The sequence below is a fragment of the Protopterus annectens genome, chromosome 3.part0 (assembly GCF_019279795.1).
Source record: "Protopterus annectens isolate FY-2018-M chromosome 3.part0, PAN1.0, whole genome shotgun sequence".
Classification (NCBI taxonomy): Eukaryota; Metazoa; Chordata; order Ceratodontiformes; family Protopteridae; genus Protopterus; species Protopterus annectens.
Window position 1 is genome coordinate 468,827,104 of NC_056731.1, and position 21,911 is coordinate 468,849,014.

The following is a 21,911-nucleotide window of genomic DNA, read 5'->3' on the forward strand; positions in this document are numbered from 1 at the left end:
ACACCTTCAGAGGCCAGTGCCTGCACAGCGTCTCTGGACCAATCCAAGGTAGAGACATCCACAGGTTCCATAGTCGAAGAAACATCTTGTAGCTTACCGGAATCCAAATGGGTCTCAGTAGTGCCTGCGAATCTGAAGTAGTGGGTATCAGGGGCTGCGAAAGCACCTCACTGAGTACCGGTGGACTGGTGACTAGCTTAACGGAAGCGTCGTCAGCAATTTTGGACCAATGCAGTCTGTCTCTGTCTTTATCCTGACTTTTTTTGGAATATCGGTTGTTGGATGGCTTACCGAAGCCATTTCTGGATAGTTATACCGGGTACCAAAATAATTTGCTGCAAAAACAGACTGACGATGAATAGTTCGGGGGCTGAATAAGGCACAAAACCGACAACGAGGGATGTCGTGGTCTGGGCTTAAGCAAGGAATGCAGTACAAATGAAAATCTTTATGAGGTATTTTCTTTCCACAGGTAAGACAATTGTTAACTTTTACTGACATCGGTTAAGAGCAAGAAAAAGGATCCCCAACGGGGTACTTAGCTTTTTTTGAAGACTTCGGTTCTGAAACTCGAAAATGAAAATTTCAGGAGTCGGCCGACCGGCACTTGTGAACTGGTTCTGCTTCAGGCACTGCGAGACAAGAAAGACTGATGTAATAGCGTCGGCTGCATGTTTTATATCCCTGACGACCTGACGTCATGGAAAAAAGAGACGGCATCTGACGCAGGAATCCAAGACTCTGGTATTCAGGCCAGCTGACGGCTACCTACAGGAAGATAACCCAAATGTAATGACTGCAACAGTGAAACACGAAGAACATCATCCTTGGTCTTGGATCCAATGACCTTACTTATGAGGTGTGCAACATAAAAGGCTTTCCTAACCACTGTGGACACATGCTGATTGAAATTTAGACTGATGTCAACTTGTGTTCTCATGTCATGCACACTGGGTTTGAGCTTAGGAGGTGTTGCCCATACTGTAGTTTACATGGGCCTCTTCTTTGCTAGAGGGGGCAATGATGCACTTTTTTGCATTTAGTGTTAGACCGTGGCTTTGGCATCAATCATTTGTCTTTGTTAACCCCTCCTGTAAGATGCTAATGTCTTTACGGGACTCAATAATTGCTCCCAGTTTGCAGTCATCTGCATACTTGGTAAGCCACATGCCGTCTACTTTCAAATGGACTTCTAAGAAATATATTCCAAACAGTAAAAGATCCAGTGTTGTTATGTGTAGTAGATTTTGGTCATGCTCTAGTATGTGTGAGTTGTTTGCTCTTGGGAGGTCTTTGATCTTTTGGTAGGCTGTTAGTGAGTATCTCCGCATATGTGGGTTTATGTGTCGTGACTATCTTTTGTGGGAGGAGAGGTGTGTGTGCTGACAACCTGTTTGATGTCTTGTTTATTGTTACATGAGAAGATTGATTCCAGTTTCAAGTACAGTTACATGTCTCACATACTTTATTTGCTGTAGGAGCAAATGGTTGTCAGGATACATGAGGCAATTACTACATTGCCTCAGGATGCCCATGTCAATCAGGTTGGTTGGAGAAATGTTGGGATACTGACTGTCTATTGTAGCAGGTTAAACTGTAAGCACTGTTAAGCAAGTTAGATCAGCTTTTACTCTAGGGTTAGCAAGGGGACTTATTGCATTGAGTATTAGGGATTAAAAGTGTGGTAATGCTGCTCAGTGCCCAGCTGAGTTGCCTACAGTGCAGCAGGGAAGCCTGGGAGGGTTCCAGTGACAGTTCTCTAGGAAAAAGTTGTATTTAGGAGTTTGCATCTATACAAGGCACCACTAATCCCATTGTGTAGTGCACAGATACGTGGAAATGCAAGGCTTAAATACAGTTTTAACATAAACTACCAACAGGAAAGCCCCACACAGGGCCTTATTCCAGCAATCCCCAAATCAGATGGGTCCTGAGCTACACACTTCTTCCACAAGTGTGCAGGGAGGCCCTCTTAATGTAAGATGTTTGTTTTTAGTGCTCAAGTGAAACCAAACAAGCAAGCAAGAATAATCCTTGCCTCTGAAAGACCTGGGAAGCTAGAAACAATGGCTGGCTTTAGTGCTCAAGTGATACCAAACAGTCTCGATTTAGCAAGTCTGAATCTACGCAATGCTATTTAAAGCAGAAATAGCTATGATACAAAGTGCGAAATGAAGCAGTCACAGCAGCAAAAAAACAGTAAAAATGAAGCAGCAGTTCAATAAAATACACTTCACAAAGTGCAATACATGCTTAAATTATATTTATTTTAAAAGATTTCAGTGGATGTCTTGGATTTCTGTTCAGATGCATTGCAGACCTCTGGCTAAGGATACCAAACGCTGAGCAGCTCCTGTAAACTAAGTATAAACCCACACAAATGCAAGGCTTAAATACAAGCAAATTTAAACAGTTTTAACATAAACTACCAATAGGAAAGCCCCACACAGTGCCTTATTCTAGCAACTCCCAAATCAGATGAGTCCTGAGCTAAACATTTCTGCCACAAGGGTGTAGGGAGGCCCTCTTAATGTAAGATGTCTGTTTTTAGTGGTCAAGTGATACCAAACAAGCAAGCAAGAACAGTCTCTGCCTCTGAAAGACCTGGGAATCTAAAAATAATGTAATATGACCTGTGTGGGACTAGGCCACAGTCAGTCCTCTCATTAATGTCTCAGGTACCAAAACTCACGCTTAGCCCTCAGGAATTGAAATACCCTCCCTGTAAATATTTGAACTTCCCTCTGTCATTCTTAATAATTCAAAAACATTTAGCAACAAAAATAAATCCAAACATAGGAACTTTGGAAAATAAAAGAAAGAAAAATAAAAATGTAAAAGAAAAAATGCTGTTGGTGAAAATGAACTGGCAGGTGAAGTGGACATACGTGCTTACAGAATTGCAAAGTGATGTTACAGCATGCACAGTGATAGACATCCATAATTCCCCAAGTATTGGACCTTGTAGATGCTGAATTCTGAGTGGTGGAGTGGGTAAGTCAAGCAATGACAGCCATAGAAATGGGTCCTTGAAATTATATCTATTATTTTTACAAATATACATGAAAAAAGCATGGCAAAATGTTTTAAAATTTGGTTTTACATAGTTAAATCACTGAACACCAATCTTTGTCACCCAATGGGCCCTGGTTTCATGGATAAAAGGTCCAGTCTTTACTGAAAGAACAGACATGCTCAGGGATTCAGAAAGAACCCTAGTGCCTGAGCATACCTCTCAACCTCCAGGTCAGAGAATCAGGGACAAATTACCTTAAAATCAAGGACATTCATGGACACCTAATTAACATAAGATATGCATATTTAAATAAGTGCATTAATGGTCACACCCACACATTCAATTACACGAAGACAGGGCAACTGTGTAATATACTGCAGCCTTCCCTAATAGTGTAGAATTGATGGCTGATGTTCAAATCTGTTAATATGGGTTTCATCCTAACACTAGCTAATCGTTACATCAATATGGATTAAATTATCATTTGGGGAGAAAATACTGTGCACATATTATGCATTGCTACCAGACTGGTGGCTTACAGGATGAAAATACCACTAACAGAACATATACCTCTCAACTTATTAGCACAAAAAATCGGGACAAAGCCAAAAACAATGGGGGGACAAAGCCCCAAAAATAGGAACAAATTTTAAATATTACTCTTATAAACTTAGAAAGTTGCTAGAATAAAACATATTGTGTTACCATGCATTTTTTGAAGGATACGAAGTCTGAAACTTGAATTCCTGTCATTATTTAGTGAATTCAGTCCTCACTGATTTATAACAAAAAACCTCAAATTTAGTAAGGAACAGATCAAAAATATGAGGCAAAAATCTGATCATTCGGTGAAAATCTGGACAGTTGAGAGGTATGCTACACACTTACCCTGCACATAACCTGCATTTCAGAACTTACAACTTACTTGCCTGTAAAGTACTGGAGAAAATAAAAAAAAATAAAATAAAATACTTGCTCACATTCAATAACTACTGGTAACCTCAGCTCAGACCTCCTGGGAACAATTCTTCATTCCACACCATGAGAAGCTGCTGGCAAAATTGCCACATTAAATTCCCTCAGGATTGGCTCCATGGCACCAACTCAGACTGACAATGATGATTTCTCTCGACTCGACATCCAGCATTGATGAACCTCTCCACCCCAGCTCCAATGACCATTAGCCCTTCCAAACTCCTTGCCGATGCTGCCATGATGTGTGGAGTGACCGCATCTAATTGAGCACTTCAAACATACCAGGTCCGCCTCAGCCACTTCCATACAACACAGGAAATGAAGCAGGCCAGCTGCAAACAAAACAAGTGCAGTAAAGCAATGCTCTGACTGGCTAAGACATTTACAGCCAGAAGAAAACTTGCTTTACTGTAAATCTCATGTGTACTTGCTCCCAAACTGGTCACTCGGGAAAGTAAGCTTATTTAACAGGTGATCCCAGTTAATTCGGGATGATTAAGATCTATGTGCTTGAGGTAAGGGCTATGGTAAAAAGGCCAAGTTTTCATAATGAGATCTGCTGCATTCAGAGACACATTAGCTACAATGTGGGAAGACCTCATTATCAGCTAATGTGTATATCTCTGAGTCACCATTAACTACCATTAGCGCTAATCATCACTTTCCTGTGGCAATTAACACTGGCAGCCAATGTGTTGTGTTGGCACTGGCACCCCCATCCGTTCTCACGCATACACATATACATACACATACCACATACCTATCCCTCTGTTGTCAGAACATCTCCGGTTTCAGATTTTTTTTTTTCTGCCCTAATAAATCACAGATGCCAAGCATTAGAGTTTCACATGCTAATGTAAAAGCTGTTTCTAATTTTAAGAGGGATAAATAAAATCCGTACCTGACTGTATGTGTTTATCCACCATTAGTTTTGTCTTTGTCTAGTTTTCATGCAATTTGAGGTTGAGAGGCATGTATATATGTGCTTTATCCCTCTTCCTCACAAACCGTTACAGGCAAGATCCTCCTTATATAGTAAAAAAAAAAATCCTGACTGTACTAACCTAGCAGTGATTAAGTGCTTATCAGTTGGTGCAGTGGGTTACTGCTGTTTTCAGTGGCAAGGGATCAGCATTTGAAACCTTTTTCAATTGATATGTAATATACCAAAACTCAGAAACTGAAATACTCACAAATACAAGAGTATCAGAGGAGACAAAGAAAGTGAGGGGGACTAGACCAAGGGAACTTGCTGAACCCTAAGCCTAGTCATGCTTATAATCAAGGAGTTGGGATTAGGCTGCAGTAATGGGAACTATAAGAGAAACATTTGTGACATTTAAGGAAGTGGTAGGACTCAGGTGCAACAACAAAATGATAGTAGCAGTGAGATTAGGATAAGGAAGGGAAAGGCAGGAATAGCTGAGATAAAAGAGGAAGAGTTCCTCAGGTATCCAGGACACTATGTTGGAAGCACAGTGAGACAGATAACAGGGACAACCTAAAGGAAGTTGGAAAAAAGGTAAGTGATACACTACAAAGAGATGGGAGAAGGCCTATATATTGCTTGGGAGAATTAATTCAGCAAAAATCATGATACTACCAATAATCCTCCACCTATTCCATAACATACAAATAAACCCTAGGGACAAATGGCTATAACAAAGACAAAAGAGACAGAGAAGACTGGGTTAATAAAGGCAAGGGGAAAAGCATTAGTAAGGCAAAAATTAGAGTTAAAAGAAAAAGTAAGACTGGGAGCTACCACATATCCCAATACATGCACTGACATGGAACATCATTCACTGGATAGAAACAGAAGACAAGGAAGTTAAGCAAAAGACAGTAAGGGAAAGGGAGACATGGAAAAGATTGCTAAAAGAAACAAACAAAGCATCACTAAAAATAATTGGGATACATGAAGTGGAGTAAACGAGATCCCCAAAAACTATGGGGAACAAAATAGTGTGAGACAAAGATAGGAAGGATGAAAAGGAGTTGCAGGGCACCACTAGAAGAAAAGTGAGGCAGTGAGACATGCAGAAAGTGCACAGACTGGATGATCAATGATTGAGAATACTGCACAGATGATATCTTACCCCGGGGCAACTTCGATGGACAGATAGATAAATAATCCCTACAAAGCAGACTTGGCAATAATTTAAATAGGTTATTCATAATAATGATAACACAAATTAAATGAGAAAAGTATTACCTGACTGATCCCAATTTTTGTGGCATTAACCACTCTGTGATATACTGTTAACTTCCTCTTTAGACTATATCAAGTCTTCATTAGAGCTCTAGGCATCCAGTCACATGTTCTGATTTAATATACATGAACTCCCATGCATTCATAACATCTCGCCTTTAAAGTTGTATTTAACCACAAATCTGTGTAACTAAGTCTAGGTCCACTCCCCAAGTCTAAATTATTTTTCAGAAGGGACTTTAAAGTACTACAGGTACAGGTAAAATATAGTGTTTATTCATAAATGATGCAGAAATTGGAAATCTGGACATTTCACAGACTATACAGGATACCCCCACCGAAAGTAGCATATTAAGAATTTTGGTCATCCCTGGAGATGCTAAAAGGTTCCACGGTACTGATAAAATTCAGTCTCTTTCAGATAGCACTAAAAACTGCTCTGTGGGATTTGTCTCTGTGCTGCTGGGTAAGTTATCCTACACTGTTACCCAGAAAGGTCATGCTGCTGAAAGGATTAAATGCACATCTGTACTAAATTTTTGGTTTGCTCATTTTAATGTATAGTAACAAGGCCATGAGCTGCAAATTAGCTTCATTCTATGGTCCTGGGTTTGATTCTCCTTTCCCTCCACTGACAATTGTGTGACTCAGAGCAAGGGCAGAGGACTAAAGTCCTGATATGCTATGAGCTACTGGCTTTAAAAATGGTACAGGGATTGAATCTTTCCACCTTCATTTGTCTACAGCATGACCTTGAACAAGTCACTTAACCAGATAGTTATGAATCTGCTTAATCTGAAAGCACTTCCAGAGTGCATTTGAAACAGGCAGTTGCACCTAGTGTGCTTATTCAATTAACAGGTGAAAAACAAAACATTTAAAAATATGCAAAGCCTTGATCCTTGTCTTACTTTGGAACTAAGTCCCTCAGTTTGCACCATTAAACATAACAGTTCCCATTAACCAGTCTAACAGCATTTAAGAACTTGCAGTCATTCTTTTAGATGTTGGCAGCAGCTTTCAAGGCTACCATCACTGATTCTTTTGGCTGCTGTTGATCTTTTGCTGCAGGTTATGCCACCCATGGGAAGATTCCAACAGTAATTTACCACTACTACCTACAGGATTTTAGTGCTAAATCCATTCAGTAGGTTAGGCTCGAGATTCTTTCTTCTATCTCCTACATCACCTCTCCACTTCAGTAGCTACACTGAGTAGAGACCATTAACAGTCAATGTTCAGCCACTTCTTCTCCTCCCCCTCCTGCATGGTGATGTAATACTCACCAACATATCTAAACACAACTGTCAGAAACCTCCATCTCTCTTAACAGAACAGCCACACTGACTGCTGGCTAGAAAACAGTGTTAATTTACTCAGTGTTGTCAACTCAAACATCACCAGTGTTTCAACTACCTCACCTCTCTGGCACCAGAAGGCTGCTATGCTACTGGTCAACCCTTTAGTCAGTTGTGTAGTTAAAATAACCTATAGAGGGCTCATATCTTTGGATACTAAGATGCTCCCAACCCACGGACCTCAAACTCTTCAAACAACAGGCCTTTGGTTGTTTCTGAATAACCTTTTTCAGATGTGATAAGCTCATCTCTTTTTCCTGCCCTTAAATCAAGTTTCAAAATATATAGTTACATTGAAGATGCAAAGAGGTAATACAGCCACTGTTCCTTCCTTAACTGCTGCTGTTCACTTCCTGAAACATTCAACAAATTGTACATATTGTCTATATCCTCATACTTGACTACTATGCAGATTTAATATTGACGTACACAGTTCCTGTTATGTGTGGCCCAGGTTTAATTGATGCTATGTAAGCTGCTTTAACTCCTGCTAGATTAACATACACCACTTTTCTCTATTTCTGTTCTTCCAGCTATCAAGGGTAACATGAACTTTGTGCTAACTGCAGTTAAAGTGATCTCTGCTGTATTTAATGGCTGCACTGTTCTGTATTAAAAGTTGCAATCTCTGGGTCTCCTCTGCACAAAGGCCACAGAATCACTGGGATACCCATGTAACAAATGTAATAATTAAATAGATATTATTCCTCAGGCTTCCAGAGGCTAATGAAGTGGCTAAGAATACTTAGTTTAAGACAGCTTAATAGCACTGGTATCATAAAATAGGATGGTAGAACAGGCACTAAGAGTGTCGAGGAATGTCTATTTTGTGGTGACAGTTTTATCATGAGGTTTGCAAAATATCTGAGAACATATAAATATTTTTCCACACTTCACATTGTAGAGTCTAGTCTTGAACGCTATGCATAACATCAGATAATATTCTTCCACATGTGAGTCAGCTGTCAGGCCATGCTAAAAGTATCCATCTTCCTTACCAAAGTTCTTATTTTTCTTTATGAACCCATACTTTATTTTGTAGATTGCTCTTCCATAACTTTCAGTTTATCTTTTATATTGGCCTTTCCTCTCCATATCTGGCTAAAATGTTATCCACATTTGCCTGTCTCTTTATATAAACTTCCTCCTCTGTTTCCTTTCTGTTTTGTCACCTGTTACTTGATCTACATTCAAAAGCAGTATAGGTTTACATAATACAGCTGCAGTCACACATTTGTCTTCTGACACACTTTAAATACTAACTTCTAACACTCCTTGTAGAATTGTGTAATTTTGCAAAAGTAACCATGCCAGTAAAATCTAGTTTCAGGTTGATGATTAATTCAATTCATTGGCTACACCTTAGCGTGACAGAAATGTAATTCCATACAGCCATAGTAAGAGTCTTTATCAGCAAACTGAAATCATTTTATGTTTGCAAATAATTCCAAGTTTTAATCTGAATCACATGCATTACAGAAGCTAGATGGGAAAGTACCAGAAAAGGAAACCTGTCTTATAGGCATGTGCATATAGCATGAGCATGTAGATAGCATCACTGTGTGCGTTTGTCATCTGTCCTTCTAAAATGGAGAAAAAAATTAAGTAAATTAAAAATTACAAATGACCTAAACAAATATGATTCAGCTACTCCTCCACCGCCCCCCCCCCCAAAAATATGTCTTCTTTAACTTTGTACTGAACCATCAGTCATAACCTAGTTAACTTTATTTGCCCTTCCTTGCCTTCCAGACTTGTGCCATCCTTTCAGAAGAGTTACATAAAACACACATATCATATAACATCCAGTTCGGATCAATGTCAAGATCTGTGTTCCAATCAAACTATTTTAACAGAGAGCATTTAAATATATGCAAGCTGCCTATTGCTGAGATGTGAATGCATCTATTTACAGTCATAATTCAGTACAGTCAATGATATTAAGCTAGCTTAGCAGTTTTGCACTACTTAGACTTTACTTTCACAGGAATAGTTATTAAGAATCATGCAGCTTAACAACACACACTGTCACGTATTTTAGCAAAAACAAATTTAACTTGCAGAAAGACAAGTCATTCCTTCTACTTATATCTGAATGTACTATAGGATTATGGGATTCAACCCCTCATTTTCTGGCAGACATTTAATCAGAAAGTACATCCAACCCCACGCAAGTACAATATGGTGCAAGGTAAAAAATGCAGAACAAACCAAAAAACGACCAGCACACAAGCACGCTCTGCTACTATAAAATATCTTTTACTTCATGAATATAAATTCAAAGAGAAATTCCACATTAGCATAGTAAAAAACAGTTCCAACACCACAAATGTGAAAAAAAGCATACCGGTTTCAGCCCTTGGCCTTCATCAGTGCATACAACCAAATGCTGACAGCACTAAACATTTTATATGGCAAACTAAACACACCCTAATTACAATAACTTGGCTCTTAAAAGTGTTCATTAATTCCAGGATGAAATAAAGCCCCTAACTTAATGATCCACATACGTTCCTTATTATTTAATAAAGAATGTAAACCTTCTTTATATTTAATCACCCCCATCCTGTCTATAATAGTAAAAGAAAATTTAGCAGTATCATGTTTAACACAGTGTTTATATAGAGCACTAGTCATTTTACCACATCTAATATCACTTAAGTGTTCTGATATTCACAACTTAAAGGTCGTGAGGTTTGCCCAACATAGAAGGCAGGGCAGGTACATATGGCTAAATAAATAACCCAATCCATGTTACAATTACCATAGACTAGAATATCAAAAACTTTAGGACAACTGGATGAAGTGAAATATTTTTCTTTAGGGACAAATTTGCAAAAACTGCAGTCTCCACATGGGTAACATCCCAATAGCTTTATTCCATCCAACATACTTTGTGATAAAGTATGATCCCTATTAAGCTCTTTCTTAAAATGATTCAGCCAACCCCCCATAGTTTTGCCTTTCCTGTAAGCAAACCTACACTTTCCAGGCAACAATTCCTGTATCCTATCATCCAAATACAATACATCCCGAAGTTGACATATAATATTTTGTAAATGGGTAGTGTTAGTTCCAAAATTCATGATAAATCTAATAGGCTGTGTTATTGAATGGGGTCTGTCCTGACATTTCAATAGTTGGCATCTGTGAATGCCATGTACAGAGGTTAGTGTAGTTTGAACCTTGCGTTTAGAACAGCTTCTATTGCAAAATCTAACTGTCATATCCTGGGCCTGTAATTCAAACTCATCCTGCATAGAGCAGATTCTTTTTAATCTTATGAACTGTGTGATTTAGGAAAATTATCTAACATATCCCAGCACTCTAGTCATAGGTGACTCTATAGTCAGGCACACTGATGTTCCACTCACCAGGCTATAAGGAGAAAGTTACTGGCAGCTGCCTGTCGAGTGACAGGCTCCGCCACATAGCGCATGCACTTAGGTCACTCCACAACAAGTACAGATATGACTGTCATTGTCCATGTTGGTGTGAATGACCTGAGGCGTACCTCCCTGGACTACATGAAAAGAGACATAGAGGAGCTGTCTGATCTTGTAGCCCAGTCAGGTATGATCCTAGCCCTGAGTAGCATCCTGCCATCACCCAGAATGAGACCACAGTACAAGAACAAAATGATTGACTTCAACAATTGGCTAAGCTACTGGTGTCATTTTAAAGGGATCCAGTATCTGTCTGCCTGGAATGACATGATCGAAAGACCACGATGCTTTGCCATAGATGGTCTGCACCTGTTGCCCTTGGGATTCCGGATACTGGCTAAGGCTCTTGCCACCCCTATAGTGCCTGTTTTAGGCAAGGTTCAAATGACAAACACCACCGTAACAGGTACAGGCAAGCAAAATCTGAGGGTAATGCTACTCAATGCTAGAAGTCTAAACCTCAAAATGCACTCGCTCAAGGAACTTCTTAAAATGAAGAACATCGACATCTGTTCAGTGACAGAGACCTGGTTCAAGGTTCCAGAGAGGACCCCTGCATTACCAGGCTATAATTCATACCACACCTTTCAGCCACTTAACCTGGACCAAAACACTAAAAGTGGAGGCGTGTCCATATTCATTAAGGAAATCCACACCTCCAGGCTAGTTGCTCAGCATAATGCATCCGAGATTATCCAAGCGCAACTAACTCTGGGCAAGACCGCAATCCAAATTGTAGCTTGCTACAGATCCTCCACCATGCCCCAGGATTCCCACTCCTCATTTCTTGATACACTGGAAATTATTAGGGTACAGCCTAACACCCTAATAATGGGCGATTTCAACTACCTCACCATTAACTGGGAAAACTACTCATGTACCAACTTTTTTGCTCAACGTTTTCTGGAATTCATAAATTCCAACACCTTAGATCAACTTATCCACACCCCCACCAGGGGCAGCAATATCCTAGACCTGGTCATTACCAACATGGGCAACCGGTGTTCCACAGCAGAGGTCAATTCCTCATTGGTCATATCCAACCACAAGCTAATCACCCTAGACATCCACATCCTGCCCCCACCCCCCATTAAGGAAACCACCATAAAAGATTTCTCCAAAGCTAACTTCACGCTTCTTGAGACGGAAGTGGCAAACTTCACGACACCCATGCAGACAGACAATAGAGGTATGACTGCTGAATCCTACACAAATGCACTTTATAAGCACTTACACAAGTGCATGGATCATGCAATCCCTAACAGAACCAAGATGCTATCCTCCAAAAAAAGGAAGCCAATCTGGTGGTCCCCTGCCATAAACAAACTCTACAACAGAAGAAAGAAACTGTTGCAAAAAAGAGTAAAATCACATGATTGGAGGAACTCCCGGGTCAACCTCAGTAAAAAGCTGAGATCCCTCATAAAATCCTCCAAAGCTAGTTACGAAAACAAAATCGCCACTGATTCTAAAGACAACCACAAAGCATTCTATAGCTATGTCAAGAATCTCAATGGCAACACTCAGATCTGCTCTGAGTTATAGCACAATGGTACTAAATATACAAAACCAACTTATATTGCCAACATCCTGGCAGGGGCAGCCGTGGTGGTTCAGCGGTTAGCATTGCCATCTCACAGCAAGAGGTTCTCTGGTTTGATCCTCGGCTGGGGTGCCTTCTGTGCGGAGTCTGCATGTCCTCCCTGTGGTTGCATGGGTTTCCTCCAGGTGCTCCGGTTTCCTCACACATCCCAAAGACATGCAGTATGTGGATTGGACACTCTAAATTGGAGCTAGGTGTGAGTGCGTGCATGTGTGTGTGTGCCTTCTGTGGAAGGTTGGGCACCAGGCTGGCAACTCGACACCGTAAAACTCCACTGCCAATCATGAGCAGACAAGTGATCCGCTGTAGCGACCCCTAACCGGGAAAAGCCAAAAGAAGAAGAAGTTTGCCGACATCCTGGCATATAGGTTCAGTGCTAACTTTACCCCTTTCTCACCCCATAAAGGGCCCATCTCTATACTGGAAGAATACAAAGTTCCTGTAATCATGGCTGCACAGGTAAAAACACTCTCTCCAAAGCCAAGACCACAGCATCCATGGGACCTGACACCATCCCAGGCTGCATTCTACACAAACTACAGAACGAACTGGCACACCACCTAAGTACCATGTTCAATCATAGCCTCACCTCAGACTTTGTGCCCACTGAATTGCACACAGTGATGGTTATCCCACTCCACATAGGAGGAGCCACCACAGACCCCAGGAACTACTGCCCCATTAGCCTGACGAGTCTCGTCTGCAAGGCTATGGAACGTATTATCATGGAACTTATAAACATTGACATTGGTAATCTCCAAACTGTGGACTCCACCCAGTTTGGGTTTGTAAAAGGCAGATCATGTCTTCTAAACCTGATAGACTTATTTGAAGCGGTCACCAAAGCCATAGATGAGGGTAAGGTGGTTCACACAGCCTATCTAGATCTCGCCAAGGCTTTTGACACCATCCTCCACTCTGCAATTATAGATAAACTCACTAAACTAGGTATAAATCCCTATGTCACAAGATGGGTTGCCAAATGGCTCACTGACAGAACCCACACTGTGAAAGTAGCAGACTCCAAATCCGACTTCAGACCAGTGACAAGTGGAGTACCACAGGGTTCAGTCCTGGGTCCTCTCCTGTTTGGTATCTACTTCTCAGAAGTACAGGCTAACACAGAAGGTCTTTGGCTAACGAAGTTTGCAGATGACTGCAAACTAGGAGCCATAATCAAAACTCCTGGGCGTCCTACAAAAGGGCCTCACTGAGACAGATGCCTGGTGTCAAAGCCATGGCCTCAAGCTCAATGCTAAAAAGTGCATTGTCATCGCTTTTAGTAAAAACTCTGTACCCATTAACTACCACATAGGCGGTAGTCTAGTTAACACCAAAAGTGTGATAAGAGACCTTGGGACACAGAAGGACAGTAGTCTCTCCTTTGATAATCACATCGCCACAGTAGTCAGAAAATCCTTCTATGTGGCACACCTCATCACAAAAGGTTTCTCATCCAGGAAAAAAGAGGTCATTGTTCCCCTTTACTTGTCACTCATTAGACCCATTATAGAGTACAACGCCCCTTTTGGTATGTACCTCACAAGACATCTACAACAACTAGCAAGGCTGCAGAAATACCTCACAGAGGATTACTGGCCTCAAACAGATGCCCTACGCAGACCGTCTCAAAAAACTCCAGCTTTACTCCATCGCATATCGCCTACTCACAGGCAATCTCTGCCTAACGTACAAAGTTATGTCAAACCCTGAGCTGTTGGACATGCTCCACTTAAAGAAATCCCAATCCCTCCGAGCCGAACAGAACATGCTGGAGGGATAGATTTGTGTCACAGAGACTTCCCATACTCTGGAACAAACTACCTAGCTATATCAAACAAAGCTCCTCATTAGCACTCTTCAAGAAAAATCCTGATGATTGGATGGGAGATAGGAAATTCACCCCGGGGATCACTTCTGTGGCTCTGCTCGACAGGGGCACAAGAAAGTAATTTTTTGAGTGGCGAAAGCCAGGGTACATTTTTGGCTGGGCTTGTATAGGCCTTAGGGCCAATAGCCAAGTACCTACCTATGAACCTATATGAGGTGGATGGCAGCTGGTTGCATGCAACAAAACACTGAACTGAGGATTTTTCCTAAATACTGAACTTTTTATGGTGCCATCATTCATCACAGTAATTTGAACATCCAAAAAAGAAATTTCCTTAGGATAATAGTTAGCTGTGAAGTGAAGGCCCCATTTGTTCTCATTTAAATATTCTACAAATTCAAGCAAATAAGTTTCATCTGAATGCCACACCAGCCATCAATCGTCTAAACAGTGACGCTATATGTCCATGGAGCCAAGAAAAATATTATGATTAGCATCATAAATTAGCTGTTCTTCTATATAGCCCATAAAAAGATCCGCATAGATGGGGGCAAAAAAGGTCCCCATCGCAGTTCCCTTCAATTGCAAATAACACTGATTAGCAAAATAGAACACATTTTTCATAAGCACGTGAGACAAATCAAAAAAGTGTTAAATTCAGGACTATATATTGATGCTCTTGTCAGCCAATACTCCATGGCAAAAAGGCCTGCCCAGTGAGGAATGTTGATGTAAAGGGCAGAAACATCTAAAGTGCATATCAACCAGCCACCATCAACCTGCATATCATTAATAATATTTAGAAATTCAGTGGTGTCCTGAATACGAGATCAAACTAAATCCAAAAGGAGCTTGAGATAGTAAAGAAAGCGGAAAGGGGTTCCGTTAGTGACCCCCTACCTGAAACAATAGGTCTTCCAGGAGGATTTTGAAAATGTTTATGTATCTTTGGTAACATATACAAGGTTTGTCTGGTGGGATTTACCACCATCAAATGAAACCTATCCTCCTTGGAAATAATGTCCTTCTCATAAGACAAAAGTAAAAACTCATCAATTTCTCCTTTGGAAATTGATGCAGGATCCATGACCATCAATTGATAAAATTGATGGTCCGATAGTTGGTTAATAGCCTCACTATGATACATGTCCCAATTCCAAAGTACCACCGCTCCTCCTTTATCAGCTCCATTGATAACAATCTGCTTATTACGACTAAGCCTATTAAGAGCCTGTCATTCCCAATTGGTCAAATTATCACGTCCAGCATTAGAAAATAAATTTTGAGAAAAATGAACATCCTTCAATACCAAATCTTGAAACATGGCAACATGTTTATTCATGGGGGGTGAGAATGTAGAAGCTCTAAAATGAAATGGCAATGAACTAAAGTCATTTTGTATAATCTGACCAAAAAATAATTTCAAATTAATAGCTCTACAAAAAGAAATTACATCCTGTACAAAAGCATATTCAGACACTGTGTAACTAGGAACAAATCCTAAACCTATATTCAGTAATCCACATTCATCTTTGTTAAGTGAAACTGAGGAAATATTATGCACATTAGAACTCATGCTTATTTGCGTACCATCATCTGCAATATAGTTTCCAAACTTGAATCTTCTGTTGGTATGCTTTCTGCCACCCCTTCTAGACCTCCTAAAGACAAATCAGTGTTCCCTTTCTTATCAGGTGGTGAATTAGATGGAGTAATGCCCTCATTATCTGTATCTGAAGATAATTCATCACCAGATGTATCAGAGGTAGTGACGGATTTTTTAGAATAGACCTTTTTCTTTTCTTTTTATGATTTGCCAATAATGATGACTTATAATTTCTAAATTGAACAGATATTTTTTAATTCAAAAGGTTTCCCTGTAGAATAGTCCTTAATATCCCTCTGAAATTTCTTAACCATTCTATATTTTAAATCTTTTTCAACTGTCATCAAATCTTTACAAAGTATTGAAATTCATTGTAAAAAAATAACTTCCTCTTGGAAAGATTTGGCCTTATCACACAAGTCAGTAATGGTTTGGGTAAGGGATGTAATTCTGCGTTCATAAAATGCGACCAAAATGTGAGCAAAAGCCATAGAGGCTGAATGTTGGGCTGCATACCATTCCTTTTGTAATAACTCATCCATAACCTTAACAAATGGTTGGATTTTCAGCCCTGTTTGTGTGACATTTTTCTTAGAATATGCCTTAAACAGCCTTAAATGCCAAATGTTGGTCCTTAATTCCCTCATTTCCCCAGATAGCCTTTTAAAAATGTCTTGACAGGAGGTAGAACCATGGCCCCCCAAATGGTGCATAGTAATTTAACTTGCAGAAAGATAAGTCATTCCTTCTACTTATATTTGAATGTACTTTAGGATTATGGGACTCAACCCCTCATTTTCTGGCAGACATTTAATCAGCCTATATCTTTAAGTTTCTGTTACTTTTCCCATACTGGCATGAGGAAGACACATCTTAACAAAAATGTACAGTTTATTTGCCTATCAATCTTATTATCAATCTACCGTACAGGTGAATAAACTAATCCAGAATGGCTCATTTTAGTTATAAATCAGAAAACAGAGAACAAAAAATGAAGCAAGCTCTGAAGTCCACAATAAATAACTTGTGTACTGCACTATAAAGTGTGACAAAGCATACATCGTAGCAATGCAACACATTAATTAGTTCTACCACTAGGCATGCATGCATGCCCATGAGAAGTGGTTTCCATGTGCACAAAATAACCAGAGGCACAATAATGGTAGGCATAGCAGAAGTCAAAATCAATAGAACTGAGAAGCCAGTGGGTGCTCAAACATGGAAAAGGCCAGAGCAAACTAGATTGAGTTGTCTACTGACCCATTCTAACTCCACACCACAGGTCTTCAAATCAAAAGCTACTCTCAGCCATGAGCTCTACCAACAGTACAGTCCAGAAGTGTGGATTAAGACTAGAGAAGCTCTACAATCATTCTATTTCTTTCCAGCCATGTCAAAGCCATAAAGTTATGAAACAGACAGAGTAACAGAAAAAAAGAGACACACACACACACACACACACACACACACACACACACACACACACACACACACACAAACACACATACAGATAGCAGTTGGTTTCTACACCACATGTGCCTGAGGATAACAACTTTAAGTATTCTTGACAAGGAGCTGCCTGGATGTAGATTGTCCAGGATGACACAGGATAGAGAGAGAAAGAGAGAGAGAGAGAGAGATGGGTAACAATCTACATGAAAGAGGCCATAATCCCCCAACTATAAACAGGGAGCCACTCATAGCAGCACTCACTAAAGCCAAAAACATATCTTATAAGGGTTCAGACAATATCCCAGGTTGCCTCCTATACCGCCTGAAACATGACATATCAGGACCACTTCAGTTAATTTAGAAGTACAGCCTTAAAATAGGCTACATATCAAGTGAATGGAGGACAGCAAGAGTTATCCCCCTTTGCAAGACTGGACCATCCACCAGCCCCAGAAGCTACAGTCCCATTAATTTGACTAGTCTTAATACACAAAGCCATGGAACAAATTATCATGGAAATGATCAACAAAGACATTGGCATCCCACAGACACTGGACCTATCCCAGTTTGTTTTTTTTGTCAAGGGGAAGGTCATACCTACTTAACCTGCTAGATTTATTTGAGAATCTAACCAAGGCAATAGATGAAGGGAAAATGGTGCATAGTACCTACCTAGATCTGGTGACGGTATTCAATATAATACCTGACTCTGATATTGTGGACAAACTTACTGAATTAGGCATAAATCCATACAAGATTCACTGGATTGCAAATTGGCTCACAAACCCGACACAAGAAGTCAGGATTAGTGAGACCAACAACAACAAGTAGGCCACCAGTGGAGTACAAAAGAGCTCCATGCTGGGTTCACTTTAGTTTCATATCTACTTCTTGGAGGTCAAGACTAATGTAAAGGGTATTGACTTCCAAGATGGATGCACACAGACCAACAGCTTAATCTGAGCTCTCCCAGTATGAAAACAGAAACTCAGAAAAGAAAGCCAGTGAATTTGTCTTTTTCAGTGCATTTCAGTTACTGGCTACTAAGTGCACTGCCTGAATGCCAGGAAAGAAGAAGTTTAGAGAATATGAAAGAAAATCAACCACAAAAAGTAAGGAGAAATCATTGGCTGGGAAGAATACTGCAGCTATACAAAGCAAAATGCAGTTCAAGCTTTAGTGTTGGTGCAAGACATGGTTTCCAGTAATCTACAGAAAAAAATAAAAGTCAAATAAATGAAGCACTGAAAGAGTATATCAACTCATATAACAAAATGGTGGGGAAAAAATGGAGGAAGCTTTGAAAAGGTATTCAGATGAGCTGCTTGAACTGCAAAAATAAGAGATTGAAATGAAGTAAAGGGTGGCTGAGTATGAGACTGCTCAAGAAGAGATGTTTCAAAAATGGTAGAATTAGAGGACAGAGAACACAGGGAAAACCTGAGTTTTTCTGCTTACCAGAGAAACTGGAAGGAACAGGCTGTATTAATTTTATGAAAGCACAAATAAGAAACTGGACAGATATTCCACAGAAGGAGCTAACTGAAAGAGCACATCATGTATATGCTCCAAAGTTGGCCATGAGAAAGCAGGTAAGACCTCTAAGAGTAAAGATGCAATCTTATCAGCAGAAAGAGTTGATTCTGACAACACTGTACTAAAAGTTGGAGACAGTAGGGCATTTATGGAAAATGATTACCCACTGTACACCAGGCAGAAGAGGAGCAAATTTATCCTAGCAAAAAGGGACTGTTGCGAAGCAGGTGTGAGATTCAAGCTGCTGTATTCAGATATCTTCAGAATATTTTTTTCATGGAGGGTCAAACTAATTTTTGATAAAGAATACGCTAAGGAGGAAATACAAAAGTTTGTCCAACAAAAAGTGAGCTATCAAACAGAAGGGGATTCCGCTTCTTATTCTTCTTAAAATAAAACTCTTAGAGAGACTCTGCCAGTGAAACCTTTTCTAGTGTTCCAAAGGGAAATGCTTGATAGACAGGAAAAAGCATAAGAGTTGACTAGAACAAACAGGAGTATGTTGGAAATAAACCAGAGACTGGATATGGGAGATGGAGATCAACAGGAAGAAAACATGCAACTTAGAAATTAGTGAATAAATATGTGATTACAAAGCATCAATTACATTCATGAAATATGGCAGAAAAAAATGGAAATACTGGACTTTTTTGACTTTGTTAAACTTGTATGGGAGTCCAAGGCATATGGCATACTTTATGTCATTAATTTTGGAAGAACATTACTGAGAAGAGAAGAGGAAGAAAAGAGATAACTGCAAGCAAAGCATTTTTGTTCTTAACAGTATTTTTATTAAACATGACATATAATGCATGTTATAAAGCTTTTTCAGTTATGTTTGTGTGCAATCCAGATACTAAAGTAAACAAGTGTCCTTTTTCTCTTCTTTCTTTCTTCTTGTTCAGTTTTAAGAAACACAGGCACTGCAATGTAAAAACAGAATAAAGCCTGGAAAAAAAGAGCATGACATTAAGTAAAGCTGATATACTTTTTCTTACTTTCACATAGGGGAATGACTGTATTAAGGGTCTAGGCTTGAAGTAATAACATGTTTTAAGGGAAAGCAAATAAATAACAGAACAGAAAATGTAATGAAAAGTTTTCCTCTGGCACATACATGTTCACAGTGCAACATGAAAAGCTTGTAGCTGAAGGGATCTGTGTATCTGGCTCTCATGTTTCTATGGAGACAAGCTGATGAGAGCAATAAAACAGAATACCTTTTCCTTTCAATGGCTAGGACATAATCTTTTCTGAAAGCATTCCAATTGTTTTCTACATGTTGGAGAGTAATAAAGATAAGACAAAAACGGACATTTACTGCAAGAAGAACCACAGGCTGTATCATCTTAGCATGAATAAAATTCATTATAGGTCATTTCAAGCATGTGTGTGTAGCTGTCATTCTGGGACAATTATTCCTATTAGGAGGCCTAAATTTCATTATTTGAAGAAAGTACATATTTTTCTATGTTTGTATTACATTAATAGGTTATGGGGATGTTCTATATTAAAACTGCAGACTGCAAATAGCTATCCTACAAGAGACACATTTGGAAAGAAGTGAGTATGTGAATTTGATAATGAACGGATTTCAGAATGGTTATTCAACAGAATAGCTGTGACAAAGGAAACAGGGAGTACTGATATTAATTGCTAGAGGTGCTCCAATAGTGACAGATGAAGAAAAACAAATTATTACTACAACTACTATTATTAATAATAATAATAATAATAATGGCAGATTTGTAGTAGTATAGGGATACTGGCAAGGGAGGATGATTACACTGGCATGTACACTTCACAGGAGCATGTGCATTTACTTGAAAGTTTTGATACGCATCCAATAATTATAATAGATCATGCACCAATAATAACTAAAATAAAAATGTAGTGTAATGAAACAAAAATGAGGCACTGGCACTTCCCACCTATCTGTTAAACAGACAAGAATTTAAGGAAAGGGTAGTGGAAATTATTTGGGAATTATTAATGATGGCGGACATTTCTTCAGAAAATATAGCCAGGAAGTGGGATATAATGAAAGTGAAGTTTAAAAGTAGGGTGGAAATAAAAGAAAAAGAGAGATGGTTATGAAGTAAGAAGACTGACAAAAGTTAAAGTATTGCAGAATGGGGGATCTCACAGAACAAGAAGAGGCACAACTGCAGAATGTTAAAGAGAAAACAAGGGACTACCGCAATAATATGCATGAGTTTAGAATGATTCCTATTAAGCAACTGCTTTTTGATGATAAGTCCAGGGTACAAAAGCTTTTAGCACAACAACTCACGCAACAGAAATTAAAAAAGGTTGTTGCTAAGCTTAGTGAGCTTATAATAAGGAAAATAAGAGATTCTATAGAGGTATTGGAGATATTTTGGAAATTTTATGAAAATCTGTATAAAGCAGAAACATTTGGAAATCAAGAAAACAATACACATGGAAATGTTTACTGAAAAATTAAATATGCAAAGTTTAGAAGTAGATGAAGCTCAATCACTAATAGGATAGGGAGATGACATAAAAATGGTGATGTATGACCAATCTACAGGAAAGTCTCCAGGAATAGACTGTATTGCTGTGGAAGTGTGGAAGCTAGTTGGAAAGAAAGAGATAAACATCCGGACAGTTTTGTTTAACAGTATTTTAAAAGGAGGAGAAGAATCAACATCCTGGAGGAAAGCTATGGTAGCTGTAATACCTAAAATGGTAAAGACCCATCAGATCCAGCTTCATACAGGCTCATTTCAATACTAAACTATGATTATAAAGTGCTTATGTCTATAATGGCTACAAGAATGGCAAAGGTGATGTCAAAACTGATTGTTATGGATCAATGTGTTTTTTGTAGGTAAATATTTGACAACGTTAAT

At 39.3% G+C, this 21,911-nt stretch overlaps 1 protein-coding gene across 2 annotated transcripts in view; it reads right to left on the reverse strand.

Moving 5' to 3' along the window:
• UPP1 (uridine phosphorylase 1) overlaps positions 1 to 21,911 on the reverse strand; it is a 368,003-nt gene that overhangs the window by 246,249 nt on the left and 99,843 nt on the right. The gene's annotated exons all lie outside the window — the stretch shown is intronic.